We start from the raw sequence: 15,910 nt of genomic DNA on the forward strand, positions 1-15,910 counted from the left end.
CCCTAGATACTTGGTAGATGAGAAGGCTGGCAAGGTCGATACAGAAGTATATTGGATATACATTATAATGTGTACTTTACTAGTACTCCTAGTAGCACCAGGGTATAAATACCGGTTCGGTTGCTAAGTGGTTAGTAACTCGAAATAAAAAGGCTACGGAGACTAGCTAAAGGTGAGATGACGATATGTGTTGGAAGTGTTTCCAAGGTTGATGTGATCAAGCACATCACGCTCCCTCTACCATCGAGATTGGTGTTAAACCGAAATAATTGTTATTTGGTGTTTGCGTTGAGCATAGACATGATTGGATTGATATGTTTATCGCCATACGGTTATTCATTTAAGGAGAATAATGGTTACTCTGTTTATTTGAATAATACCTTCAATGGTCTTGCACCTAAAATGAATGGTTTATTGAATCTCGATCGTAGTGATACACATGTTCATGCCAAAAGATATAAGATAGTAATGATAGTACACATACTTGTGGCACTGCCATTTGAGTCATGTTGGTATAAAATGCATGAAGAAGCTCCATGTTGATGGATCTTTGGACTCACTCATTTTTTGAAAAGATTGAGACATGCGAACCATGTCTATTGGTAGATATGCATGAAGAAACTCCATACAGATGGATCGATTTGGACTCACTTGATTTTGAATCACTTGAGACATGCAAATCATACCACATGGGCAAGATGACTGAAAGGCCTCGTTTTCAGTAAGATGGAACAAGAAAGCAACTTGTTGGAAGTAATACATTTTGATGTGTGCAGTCCAATGAGTGCTCGAGGCACGCAGTGGATATCGTTATGTTCTTACTTCACACAGATTTGAGTAGATGCTGAGTATATTTACTTGATGAAACACAAGTCTGAATTATTGAAAAGGTTTCAAGTAATTTCAGAGTGAAGTTGAAGATCGTCGTGACAAGATGATAAAAGTCTATGATATGATCATAGAGATGGAAATCATATGAGTTACGAGTTGGCAACAGACACACAGGTAGAGGGTAGATCACTTGTGTCGAAATTTTCACAACTAATACCTGCCTGGAACGACCACCATAGTGTGATGGTGTGTCCGAACATCATAACTGCACCCTATTGGATATGGTGCATACCATGATGTCTCTTATCGAATTACCACTATCGTTTATGGGTTAGGCATTAGAGACAACCGCATTCACTTTAAATAGGGCACCACACAATTCCGTTGAGACGACACCGTATGAACTATGGTTTAGAGAAACCTAAGCTGTCGTTTCTTAAAAGTTTGGGGCTGCGACGCTTATGTGAAAAAGTTTCAGGCTGATAAGCTCGAACCCAAAGCGGATAAATGCATCTTCATAGAATACCCAAACAATAGTTGGGTATACCTCCTATTTCAGATCCGGAAGCAAAAGTGATTGTTTCTAGAAAGTGGGTCCTTTCTCGAGGAAAAGTTTCTCTCGAAAGAATTGAGTGGGAGGATGATGGAGACTTGATGAGGTTATTGAACCATCACTTCAACTAGTATGTAGCAGGGCACAGGAAGTTGTTCCTGTGGCACCTACACCAATTGAAGTGGAAGCTATGATAGTGATCATGAAACTTCGGATCAAGTCACTACCAAACCTCATAGGTCGACAAGGATGTACTACTTCAGAGTGGTACGTAATCCTGTCTTGGAAGTCATGTTGCTAGACAACAATGAACCTACGAGCTATGGAGAAGCGATGGTGGGCCCGGATTCCGACGAATGGCTCGAGGCCATAAAATCCGAGAGAGGATCCATGTATAAAAACAAAGTATAGACTTTGAAGAACTACTTGATGGTCGTAAGGCTGTTGGGTGCAGATGGATTTTAAAAGGAAGACGGACAATGATGGTAAGTGTCACCATTAAGAAAGCTCGACTTGTCGTTAAGATGTTTTCCGACAAGTTCAAGGAGTTGACTACGATGAGACTTTCTCACTCGTAGCGATGCTAAGAGTCTGTTGGAATGTTAGCAGATTACTGCATTATTTATGAAATCTTGCAGATAGGATGTCAAAACATTGTTTCCTCGACTATTTTCTTGAGGAAAGGTTGTATGTGATACAACCAGAAGGTTTTGTCAATCCTGAAAGATGCTAACAAGTATGCAAAGCTCCAGCAATCCTTCTAAGGACTGGAGTAAGCATCTCGGAGTTGGAATGTACGCTTTGATGAGATGATCAAAGATTTTGGGTTTATACAAAGTTTATGAGAAACTTGTATTTCCAAAGAAGTGAGTGGGAGCACTATAGAATTTTTGATGAGTATATGTTGTTAACATATTGTTGATCAGAAATGATGTAGAATTTCTGGAAAGCATGCAGGGTTATTTGAAAAGTGTTTTTCAATGGAAAATCTGGATTAAGCTACTTGAACATTGAGCATCAAGATCTATAAGGATAGATCAAAAACGCTTAATAGTACTTTCAAATGAATACATACCGTGACAAGATTTTGAAGGAGTTCAAAATAGATCAGCAAAGAAGGAGTTCTTGGCTGTGTTACAAGGTGATGAGTATTGAGTAAGACTCAAGACCTGACCACGGCAGAAGAGAGAGAAAGGACGAAGGTCGTCCCCTATGCTTTAGACGTAGGCTCTATATGCTATGCTGTGTACCGCACCTGAAGTGTGCCTTGCCATGAGTCAGTCAAGGGGTACAAGAGTGATCCAAGGAATGGATCACATGACAGCGCGAACTTATCCTTAGTAACTAGTGGACTAAGGAATTTTCTCGATTATGGAGGTGGTAAAAGAGTTCGTCGTAAAGGGTTACGTCGATGCAAACTTTGACACTAATCCGGATGACTCTGAGTAGTAAACCGGATTCGTATAGTAGAACAGTTATTTGGAATAGCTCCAAGTAGCGCGTGGTAGCTGCATCTACAAGATGACATAGAGATTTGTAAAGCACACATGGATCTGAAAGGTTCAGACTCATTGACTAATAAACCTCTCTCACAAGCAAGATATGAACAAACCCCATGGGTGTTGGATTCATTGCAATCACATAGTGATGTGAACTAGATTATTGACTCTAGTGCAAGTGGGAGACTGTTGGAAATATGCCCTAGAGGCAATAATAAAATGGATTATTGTATTTCCTTGTTCATGATAATTGTCTATTGTTCATGCTATAATTGATTAGTTATGTATTACCGGGAAACCGTAATACATGTGTGAATACATAGACCACAAACATGTCCCTAGTAAGCCTCTAGTTGACTAGCTCGTTGATCAATAGATAGTCTGTCTTTCCTGACTCATGAAGACATTGATGATTGATCATTGATAACGGGAATCACATCACCCTCGAGAAGGGACACTGCTCTTATGGTGATGGACAAGACACATGCTATAACCCCTCAGCGACAATTCATACCTAGTCGCCGATCATGCGGAAGAGGCTTTTCTAATGTCAGTACATTTTCCTAGAACAAGATGAGATTGTGAACTCTTCTTGGGATACCTCTGAATGTACCGGAACCGCTCTTGGGTGAGCCCAAATCGTTCAGCAAATGCTTAACGTAACTAGGTCCGGCAATAGTATAAGCACACTACGTAGCTCGCCGAGAGTGTTCATTGATTTGCAGAAATCCGTATAGTCCCGCGAAGGGAATTTGGTCACTACTGGCACCATGAAGCACTCGTGTAAGGCGAGAGGTATCTGGGACCGCCACTCGGTTAAGGGGCAGTCACATCCACCATGCAGCTCGAAATGTGACTAATCCAGTTAAGCCATAAACGACAGCGTAGCCACGGATAACGCAAGTAAGAGTGACTTGCCAGGTTACCGGTGGAAAGTAATTGAACGCACGCGCCTCACATTGGAAGATTTAGGACCCGACAGATCGAATCTCGGAGAGTTCGTACATACTGATAAGAGGCAAATGGGAAGTTATATCTGGGAGTTTCCGACTCATCCTGACATCGTAGTCATCCCTACCGATGAGCATCGATTCCGTGGAACATGTGGGCAAGAGTCCAATGATGGTATGAGTCCGAATCCCCCGCTAATTGAGCTCTTATGACAACCATAAGTCATTAGTAGATGTCTCGGGTCTATGTCTGCTATTGTTCACGAGCCCGGAGGGTCCCACACACTTACCCAGTTCGATGATGGGCGGAGGGTTATAAGTGAAACAGTAGTAACGGCGGTTTACCAGGCGACGACATGATCTTTCGGACGTCCCAACCGGATGAGATTCCCCTTGGACGTCCACGAGGAGTTCCGGAATGGTCGGATGTGAAAGATTTGATAATATTTGACGAAGGGTTTTCGGAGTCCGGCATAGGTTTTCCGTGAGATCCCTGGGTGAACCCGACCCAGCATGAACGAAAGGTGTTTCTGTGAGCCCCGGCCTGTTGCGGAGGAAGCTATCAAATGGATATTCCTAAGGAAGCGCCGGGCATATAGGCCAGCCCCACTAAGGGTTTGTGACCGTCCCATACACACACGCTATCCCATGTGAACCAGAGAGGGTTTGGGGCCCCCACTAGGGTCCCATCACTGGCTTGGGGGCAAGTCACCCAAGGGGGAGATCCCAGCGATGTTCCGTAAGGAGACGGCCGCCAATAACTAGACGTCGCGGGTGATGAGCGAGTTGGTCGCCACTCTGCCAGGACCGCCGGCGGGCGGACGCCGCACTGGCCTCCGCAGGTTGGCAGGCTGGCCCGAGCGTGACTCACGAGCGATGTGCATGAGCCAAGCCCCGCGCTGGCCTTCGCTCGAGCCAGATGGCTGGCCTTAGCGCGGCGCGCGCGAGCAAGCCCGCGCTGCCGTGCCAATCTAGCTAGCAAACCTTGCAGACAAGCAGCTGGACGGAGCTATCTTGGCTAGCTAGCGGCCGCGAGCGCCGGACGGAGCTGGCATCCGGGCTGCCGCAACATGGGCTCCGCACCGCCGGCGGTTTTGACCTCGCCTTCTGCCGGCGGCGGTAGCTGCGTCCCATGGCCGAGGATGACTAGGTGGACGGGCCGGAGGTAGGAGGTCACTCGAGGATTTTTGTTGGTAAGAGCATGTACAATGGTTGATAAGGTAGTCTTATCTTAAGTCTGCCACGTATGCAAGTGGTAGTAGTTTCTTGGCATTTTAGTGGTTTCTTGCATTATTAGAGCAAGTACAATAGAGCTGAGTCAGCGGGCTATAAGAAATAAACTAGTATATTTCTGCTTAGTTGGAGGAAAGAGAAGAGGAGAGAGAAGGTAAGCGGGCTCTTTCGTGAAGAGCCAGCTCTAGCACGTGATCCTAGGCACTTTGTGAGAATGAAGTGGGCCACATAATAAAAAAGTAGTACACTCTTTTGATCTATTATTGTACATGTTGGCTATAAGATGGGCTGTAGATGACATGGCACTGGCTTATAGCCAGCAGCTGGCTATACTATTAACCATGCTCTTAGGGGTTTCTTGTAAGGAACAATGTACGTACTACTAGCGACAAAAGGCGATTCTAGGTTGCGTTGTACTCCAACGAGTACTACTAGTGGTCGCGGGAGTGTATACCTCGTTTTGTGGGTTCGATCCCGGCCGAACGCACGGCGGCCTTTTTAAAAAATAGTACTACTACACTTCGCTGCGAGCCAATATTTTACACGGGTAGTTTGAGTTTTGAAGTCAAACGGACGTGCGGCCCCACAATCTGGGTGCACTGGACAGCCTAGCCACGTGAACGGGTTTTCCTCCTGGGACTGACAGCCTAGCCACGTGAACGGGTTTTCCTTCCCAGCATTCCCGTGGCTTGCGTGCTCGCCCTAGCCGCACCTCGCTTGCAGCTTCCTCATCAGCTAGTAGCATATTTAAACTAGCGCCTCCCAATTAAGCCCGAGGAGCCGGAAAAGCCTGGCGGGGCATTGGGAACTGTGCAATATGGCTCTGTACGTAAAGTGCTCTACTACTACTCTGTAGCTTGTGGCGTTGCACGCATGGACTTCACTCCATTATCGGCTCTACTATAAAAGAAATTCCTCTTGACGTGTTTTTTTGAAACGGAGGCAAAAGCTTTGCTTCATCTCATTCATAAAGAAGGAACTACTAACAAAGTTCGACGAGATCCATTACACCTCCACAAATGGAAGCGAAAAGCCTAGTCTCGCTGTATCAAATAACTCAAATGTTCTGCCCCCGCAGTAACCGTCGCTGATAAACAGGCTGCTAGTGTGTGCGTGAGAGGAGCGGCTGAGTAGGCCAGCTACGTGAGAGGAGCGGCTGAATAGAGCACCGAGAGTACCCACTAGGCCACTACGCAGGTGTACTTCCCCTGCATTGATAGTACAACGATGGTTCTAGAGAACAGTAGTACCCTCCACTTCCAACTGTAGCTCCTTGGCCCTGAGATTCAAGAGTTCAAAACTGGTGCACTATACTAGACTAGACTAGAAGTACAGTACATCGCACTACTAGTTGAGAAAAGTAGTACTAGTACTGCTACAGTACGAGTACGTACTCCTCCGTCACATAATGTAAGACATTTTTGACACTAGTTGGCGTGTACAAAAAATGGCAAAAACATACCCAAAATTTCTTAATCCACGCCAAAAACTACTACCTAGTGCCAAAAATTTCTTACTAGTGCTATTATTTACAGTATAATGCAATCCCATAACGTTCCATAATGCTAGTACTAGTAGTAAATAATAGCCTCACCCCTTCTGAGGAACGATCTACAGTTGGAAGGGACGAGGCCCTGCGGTTACTACGCTCTTATCTCCTCCTCGCCAGTTCCCCTCCCCCCGAAGAGAAGGCAGTTCGTCGCTGCTCCCATGGATTCGCCAGGCGGTTCTCCTCCTCGTCGGGGCTGGGAGACCTTGGATGACGATCTCTGGGAGAAATCGCACGCGCTCCGACGTCCTCACCGCCGCAAGACTCGGTGCTTCCTGCACCAACTTTTTCAAGACGCTGTTAAACAGGCTTGAAAGGCCATGCTTGTTGGTCTTCCATGCGTCCTCGAGGAGAAGGTTCTTCTATGGGACAATCCTTCGAACAGTCCACCGCTCCCTGGCCATGGTTGCACGTTGACTCCGCTAGAGTTGCCGACGTTGAGAGGTAGTCGGATTTTGTCCGATGAGCAGGTCAGTAATGGAGTTTGATCATGTAGTACTTAGTTATTCCATTTCCATCCCGTAATTTCTCCGCTGCCCACCGTCTTATATATAGGTCTGGGTCGGTGCCAACGAAGATTGGCTTGCATACCTCCGGCCGGATACCACCATCATTTTGCACAACATCCAGCAGTGCGGCCGTTCCGGTAGACCCCTTCTCCACCATTGGGATCGGCCTTCCGGACTGGCTGGGCTTGAATACGTATGATGATGCCTACATGAGATTGAAGAAGATAGCAATTGCGGACCCGCCGACAAAGCGACGCGGCTACGATGATTACTATCTCATCGCGGTGTTCGACATAAGGATTGCCATCAATGCAAGAGGCAGTAACGGCAGAGGCTGGCGAATGTTGGCGGCGGCAGATTTGTACCCCTACACGTTCGAAGACGACGTGCACCATCTAGGCCGCATCTTCGCGGTGACAAGCCAGGGGACTTGTTTCATCTGGTTGCCATCCTACGGTACGGGAGATTACAAACGGAATGCACAAACCATCATTTGCATCCCTAATGGTACTCCATTATTTTGCAGGGACCAGTCATCCCCCGATCAAAATAAGATCACTGATCCTGGATGTGCATTTGCATCCGCGATTCGGTCTAACCTGGAACCATGTAGCTGACTTTGGTATATTGGGATCAACTATCTTAGCAGTCGTTACCCATGTACCCTTGACGGTGCAAAAACGGGCGGTGATGAGTGGGTGACGAAGTCTTTGTTTATTGGTTTTTCGACTTTGATCGGTTTTAGTATTCAGATTCTGGTGTGTGTACTACTGGATGGCCAACTGGTCAACCATCAATCTACCAGAAACGAACTGTACCCATCTATGTCCAGTATTCCCTTTTTTAAAACCCTCTCACCGACAGGCCTTCTCTTTTCAATTGTTTAACTAGTAGGTATATCTTTGTAGTACACGCGGCGCATGGTACTTTTTTGCGTCGCTGCGAGCCTTTGACACTAGTAGAAAAAGGGCCTATTGTCCCGGTTCGTAAGGGCCTTTTGTCCCGGTTCCTGAACCGGGACTAAAGGGTCGGTACTAATGCCCTGTCCCTTTAGTCCCGGTTCAATCCAGAACCGGGACACTGTGGAGCCCAGGCAGGAGGGCCTTTGGTCCCGGTTGGTGGCACCAACCGGGACCAATAGGCATCCACGCGTCACATTTCTGTGGCTGGGTTTTTGTTTTTTTTTGAAAGGGGGGGTTGGGGGTTTTGGGGGGTTAATTTAGGTGTTTCATATATTGTGTTAGCTAGCTATAATTAATAGAGAGAAGTGTCCTCTCTTATGTCCGTGCTTGGTCGACGCTACGTACTATACATACGTATAGAGAGGACTAGACACGCTAGCTAGCTAGTAAGCAAACGAAGGAAACAGAAGATCGTCATGAACATATATGCATACAGAGAGAAGTGATATCGACCACCTCTCCTTCTCCGAGAGATTGGTCGAACAACAAGTTCTCGTATATCTATCCGACACTACCGGCTACATATATACAATAATTATCTCTTACAAATATAATCTCCTAACATACGGACTCATGGTCCACATAGTATTCTCCGTCTTCAGCGATCACGTGGTCAAGAAAGAATGCCGCCAATTCCTCTTGAATTGCTCGCATGCGAGCTGGTGCTAGGAGTTCATCCCGCTTCCGAAACATCTAATTTGAAGAAGGGGGTCAATACATATATATATGAATGAATGAAACTCAACACAAATGATGGTAATAAAATAAAATTGTGAATGTTGTTATTTACGCACTTCATATTGTTCGTCAGAGTAGCCCCGCTCACAGGTCGTGTGGCGGATGGACTCGCAAACGTAGTATCCACAGAAATCATTCCCTTGTTCCTGCCACAACCACTTTACAAGAAATAGAGGTCAATCAAACTGATAAGCAAGAATGCCAAATGGTATTGATGAAACTAGCGCTTGAATCAATAGGAGATGCGCGGAAACATGCTACTATAGTACTTACTTTCGGGTGTCCTAAATGGCACTTCTTCTTCGGGAGTCCCGGAGCTTTTTTGGTGATTTTTTTCCAAACCCTGCCAACAAAGAAAACAATTACTTGATATATCAGGAAATGAACAAAGTTGTTGATATGGTGGATAATGATGGATTTACTTACTTCTTCTAGCATTTGAGTCATGTCCGCATAGTCTGGGGATCTTTTCCGTCTTGAGTCTAAGACGGTTACTAGTCCTTGCTCAAGCTTAATCTCTAGGAGATATAGTGAAACTGCACACGCATGCCATAACTCATCATTACATTACTACCTTGACTAATATATAAGGGGAAACCAAAATGCACAAGACAGAGTAACACTCACTTGAAGTTTTAAGAAAGAGTATTATATCTTTGTTTTCATTTATTACCAACGATCGTAGCAAGTTGGCCTCAGTACTTGCGGCATGAAATTTAACCTGAGTTGCATCTATGGATATTTGTGTTAATGAACCCAATATCACCGATTTGTCTTTTCTTCAATTCGACGATCTTCAATCTGCATAATATAGTGAGGATAATTATAAATACATGCAATGAAAGAGCTGAGCTATATATAGAGAGACTTAATGACAGAAGTAGTACTACTTACAGACAGTAGCAGGTGACCGTTGCTTTATCGAGGGCCAATTGATTGAAAAACTGAAAGAACTCCTCAAATGGAACAGGCAACACGTTCAATTCCAACGAGGTCATGCTCCTTTTTAACTCTCACATACAAAGTACTCCTCCCCCCACACTCTATAGAAATTTTCAAGTACCAATCATGCAATCTTCGCATCATCGTTGATAGAGATCTTTCATCTTGAACGAGAGGCTTCCCGTACTCGTATCTTTGTATCTGCACCTCCAAGAAATCATAATGTACATCGTCGGGCAGGTAATCTCCAAGATTGCTATAACCGGGCACCATCCTCGGATCATTAGCGACGATGTCGCTAGGCACCTTGAGCGGGGGGCACGATTGCTTCGCTTGTTCGCCGAGCTGGGCAATTTGTTTCCCAGCTCGTCGTTCTTTCAGCCTTTGATCACTGACAGTACTTCCCGATCGCTCCGCTTCAGCAAATGCCTTTCCAATAACGTGCTCATAGTTGCCTTTCGGCGGAGACTTGGGTGGTTTTGTCAGGGCAGCCAGAGTGCGCTTCGCTTTCACCGGATCTACTTCTCCTCCGGAGGTGGATGTTTCTTTCTTTCACCCCTTCAAAGAAGTTCTCACTTATTCTCGCGCGAGCTCGGCGTTCTCCTCCGGGGTCCTCTCGTATGGTAACTTCTCTGGAGTCTTCAAAGAAGGACCGAATCTGTATGTCCTCCCGCCTCTGGCTGCACTGCTAGACGCCGGCAGAGCAGATGGAGCGGTTGTCTTCTTTACTTGCTTACAAGGCGGAGGAGAAGGACTACGATTCGCCAGAGCAGCCGGAGCGACGGCAAGTCTCTTCCGCCCTTGCTGACAAGGCGGAGAAGGAGGAGGCTGGCTGCTCGGGCGCGCCGGCGCAGGCAGAGAAGGAGGCGGAGTGCCGCCACGTGCCGAAGAAGGAGCCGGTCGAGTGCCCTGATCGTCACTCGCTGGAGGAGGAGGCGGAGTGCCCTGACTCGCCGGACGAGGAGGCGGAGGCATCCAGTTCGGAAGGTTGATGAGCTCCTTCCACCAAAGGCATGGAGTCTTAAGAGAAGAACCCAGCCGAGTCTCCCCTTCACCGGTAGGGTGGTCAAGCTGGAGGTCCTCAAATCCCTCCGTTATTTCATCCACCATCACCCTAGCATATCCTTCTGGAATCGGCCGGTAGTGAAAAGTTGCGCCGGGTTCAGTAGGAAAAACAGAGCCAACAGCCGCCTTGACCTTCATATTAATCCATTGCGTCATAAGGTGGCAATTTTGAGACTCCCTGATAGCATCCACGGGATAGCTTGCAGGAGCCGTCAAGACATGCTCCGGCTGAAGCACCTCTGTGGAAGCCACGCTGATTCTCCACTGAGATGGCGGGGTAGATTCGGGGGAAGCTTCGGCAATTCGTTTGCTGCGATTTGCTTCTCGTTCCTCTATCGCTTATACCCTAGCGTGCAGCGCCTGCAGTTGGGTCTGCTCCACTTTCTTCCTCCTCTCGTGGCATTTGTAGCCGCCTGCGTCCGAAAACCCAACCTTCCACGGAATGGTGCTTGGTGTGCCTCGTGTCCGTCCAGGGTGATCAAGATTCTTGAGGGCCATTGTGAGCTCGTCGTTCTCTCTGTCTGGAAAGAATGTCCCTTGCTATGCTGCTTCGATATAATGCTGAAGCTTCTTGACTGGTATGTCCATTTGATCGTTCGTCCAAATGCACTTCCCTGATACAAGGTCCAAGGTTCTGCCAGTACCGAAAAACCAAGTCCGGCAACGGTGTGGCCAGTTAATGTCTCTGGTTTCGATCCCTTTATCAACAGATCATTCTCAAGTCTGTCCACTTAAGCCGGGCTACGAGGTAACCACCTGACCCCGGTGGATGGTGATGCTTCTTCTTCGCAGCATTTTGCTTGTTTGTCGCCGACATCTTCTTACTCTTTTCCGATGTCTTGTGGGCCACAAATGCGGGCCAGTGATCTCTGATCTTCTCATATCTGCCCTTGAATTCTGGTGTCTCTTTATTTTCGACAAACTTATTCAGCTCTTTCTTCCACCTCCTGAATAGTTCTGCCATCCTCTTAAGAGCAAAAGACTTGATTAATTGCTCTTTAACTGGCTTCTCCGGACAATCCTCTGGCCGGTATGGTGAAATTTGACTTCAGCTCAGTCAAAGATCATTTTTCTGCATATCATTGACATAAGACACCTCAGGGTCTTCTGTAGCCGGCTTTAACCCATTGCTGGATGCTGATCGGGATCTTGTCCCTAACCAACCCGCACTGAGCAACAAATGCGCTCTTTGTCCGGAGGGGTTCAATCGGTTGGCCGTCGGGCGCGATTGGCTATGATCTCAAACTTTTCATCCGAGCTCAACTTTTTCTTCGGGCCTCGTCTCTTTACCGAAGTTGTGCTCGATCCGGAGGGCTAGAAAAAAGAACAAAGACTTAATTAATATGTGTACATACCAAAACAATGAATGCATCAATTAGCTAGTCAGCAGAAGCTTAACTAATATATATACCTGGCCGGACTCGGTTCGGTCACCGGAGACGTCATCACGGTCTCCTTCTTGCACCGGCATTGGGTCACCGGAGCCGTCCTCACGGTCTCCTTCTTGCACCGGCATTAGGTCACCGGAGCCATCATAATCATAGCCAGCTGCTTCCAGACCATCGGTGTCGTTGAGAAACAACGAGCAGACGGCATCACTTCCTCGTGCGATTATGTCCCCCAACAACTCTTCTTGTACTTCGTCTCGGGCGGTGTCCATAGTTTCTACAAATATTTACAACATGGCAATTATTATTCAAACATGACAGATGGATATATTAGTGGCAAACGTAGAACTAATATTAATTAGTGGCCTCGACGCTGCTTCTCTAGGGTTTGGGGTGGCCTCGACGCTGCTTCTCTAGGGTTTGGGGTGGCCTCGACAACGCTTCAAGGATAAAAAAAGAAGAGGAAGAAGAAAAAAAGAGGAGAAGAAAGAATAGAGGAGTAACTCCTCTATTCTTTCTTCTCCTCTTTTTTTCTTCTTCTTCCTCTTTTTTTATCGGGAACGATTTTACCCAGGTTCGGGCCCTCTTGATGGAGGTAAAACCCTGTGTCCTGCTTTATTAATATTGATGATATGAGTAGTACAAGAGTACATCTACCGCGAGATCGGAGAGGCTAAACCCTAGAGGCTAGCCTATGGTATGATTGTTGTTCTGTATGTTGTCCTACGGACTAAAACCCTCCGGTTTATATAGACACCGGAGAGGGTTAGGGTTACACAAAGTCGGTTACAATGGTAGGAGATCTACATATCCGTATCGCCTAGCTTGCCTTCTACGCCAAGGAAAGTCCCTTCCGGACACGGGACAAAGTCTTCAATCTTGTATCTTCATAGTCCAGGAGTCTGGCTGAAGGTATAGTCCGGCCATCCGGACAACCCCTAATCCAGGACTCCCTCAGTAGCCCCTGAACCAGGCTTCAATGATGATGAGTCCGGCGCACAGTATTGTCTTCGGCATTGCAAGGCGGGTTCCTCCTCCAAGTACTTCATAGAAGATTTTGAACACAAAGATAGTGTCTGGCTCTGCAAAATAAGTTTCCACATATTGCCATAGAGAGAATAATATTTACACAAATCTAATCTGCTGACGTATTTCGCAGTGTGACGCACCACGGCCAAGCCTTTATTCGAATCATTTGTTATCCACCTCAGCGCGTCATGCGAGGCGGTTTCCTTGGCACGTCTTGTTAAAGCAGAGATCGTGTCCCCTTATTCCGGGATTCTCATCAATACGGGCGTGGGTAACCCAACCGCGCCATTGATTACGGCGCTTGGAGATAAGCGAGTTTTACCAGGCTGGTGGGGACACGTAGTTGCGTCCACCCATATAAGGGGATAAGGATCCACCTTTTCACCTACGCCTTCTTCCTCCTTTGCCTATCCATTTTCTGCGCACTCGAGCTCCAGCGCCCAAGTCCGCACTCCCCACCTCAACCTTCTCCAGCCATGTCCGGAGCGGAGGCAAGTGGATGGTCTCCTCCGTCACGGAGGGACACATCAAAAAACTGAGGAAGGCCGGATACTTGTCTAACGACATCGCGTACCGGCTTCCCGAAGAGGGGCAGCTCCTCCCCACCCCAAGGCCCCATGAGAGGGTAGTGTTCCTTCCCCACTTCCTCCGCGGACTGGGCTTTCCTATCCACCCATTCGTCCGGGGACTCATGTTCTACTACGGCCTGGATTTCCATGATCTGGCCCCGAACTTCATCCTCAACATCTCGGCGTTTATCATCGTGTGCGAGGCTTTCTCTGCATCCGCCCCCATTTCGGCCTATGGCTCAAGACTTTCAATGTCAAGCCGAAGGTGGTGCGCGGCAACCAGGCGGAGTGCGGAGGCGCCATGGTGGGCAAGATGCCCAACGTCTTATGGCTCGAGGGCTCCTTTGTGGAGACCCTGAAGGGGTGGCAATCGGGGTGGTTTTACATCACCGAGCCGCGCGACCCTGAGTGGGTCGCAGCCCCCGCGTTCCGGGCCGGACCCCAACGCGGCTCACGTCCTGGAAAGAGACGGGCCTGTCGTGGGGCAGCAAAGGAGAGGTGACTGGACTGCAAACATGCATCCAAACCCTGGTGGACAAGCAGCTCAGGCTTCTCAACGTAGTCCAGGTCATGATCATCCGCCGGATCCTCCCGTGTCAACAACGGGCCTTCAATCTGTGGGAGTTCAACCCGGCGCAGCACTGAACTCTGAACAGGCTCTTCGACACGACGTACGAAGACGTCTGGAAGGTGCTTTTCAAGGGCGCCGAGGCTCCCGCATCTGCTACCGAGGATCGTGGATTCAGCGTGCAGCGTCACGCCAGCGCGGTAAGTTGTTTGTGCCTTTTACGGGGTATTAGTTTTTCATAGTTTAACTCTATGCGGGATCTAAGCTCCCTTACCTTTGACAGGTTTGGCAGGCGAAGTCCAGACAGATCGACTGTCCGGCTTCTTTGCTCGAAGACCCAGCCGATGCCCGCTTGGCGAAGCTGCTAGTTCCGGCACCCTATGTGGTGCTGGAGAAGAAGGCCACGGGGACTCGAAAAAGTGCCCGGCGCCAGGAGGTGTCGGGTTCATCATCCGACGGCTCCAAGGCGCAGTCCTCCCGCGAAGACGAGGAGGAGGAAGAAGAGACCTCTCCCCCTCCAGCGGGGGGAGAGAAGAAAAGGAAGGCCGCCCTCACTGAGGAGGCCGAAGGGTCCAAGAAGGGGAAAACCCTTCCTCCGGACTACTCCACAGACACCGACGACGGCAGAGAGGAGTGGCCGCTCAGGGCCAAGCCCCTAGCGAAATCGTAAGTATCCGGATACCAGAGTAATTCATGGTATTCCTTTATTGCACAACTTTCCCTTATGTCAAATATGTTTATGCAGCCCACCCAAAGACCGGCTCGACGCGTCGTCGAGCGGTTCACTGGACTCGTCGGATGTGAATTCGCTTCCGACGGCTTCCTCCCCCCACCCTACGGACGATGCCGAAGTGTTGTCCCAACAGGCTCCAAGCCAGGAGGAGGTGGTCCTGGAGGCGCCGCAAGGTGGCCTCCCGGACTCCAGGAGTAAAGGGGATAAACCCCCCCAGGGCTCCAAGTCCGGCTCTAGGCCGGACACCGCTCCGGAACCTTCAAAGGTTCCAGAGTCCGGCAGGCGACCTCCTTCCAAGAGGGGCAAGCCCACCTTGCCGGTGACCCCCGTCCAACCAGAGGCACCGAACATTCTGTTGGAGGTGCTCAAAGGCGCCTCCATCGACGAGGAGCACCGCACCATTATGAGTGCGGTGGTCCAGAAGGTTCAGTCCGCCAAGAGCGGACTGACTGAAGCTTGTACTAGCCTTTTAACAGGCTTTGAGGTAAGTAAAGAATGTGTAAATAATATTACCGCATAGACAGTAGCCCCTGATGCTCTGTTTGGCATTCGGGAAGAAAATCTGAATAGAGGATCAAATTAAATTCGCAGGAGTCTAACAAAAAAGAGTCAATATGCGTATGCAGGCTTCTCTGCTGGCGTCCGCCATACTGACTGTGGAAGTGGACACGCTAAAGCAGAACCTCGAGCAGTCCGAGCAAGAGCTCGGGCGTGCCAAGAAGCAGCTCAAGGACAAGGAAGGTAAGAAATACCTTGTTTAAATATATATATATATATAAAAGGTGCAATTGC

Source organism: Triticum urartu, chromosome 4 (genome assembly GCF_003073215.2).
Source record: "Triticum urartu cultivar G1812 chromosome 4, Tu2.1, whole genome shotgun sequence".
Classification (NCBI taxonomy): Eukaryota; Viridiplantae; Streptophyta; class Magnoliopsida; order Poales; family Poaceae; genus Triticum; species Triticum urartu.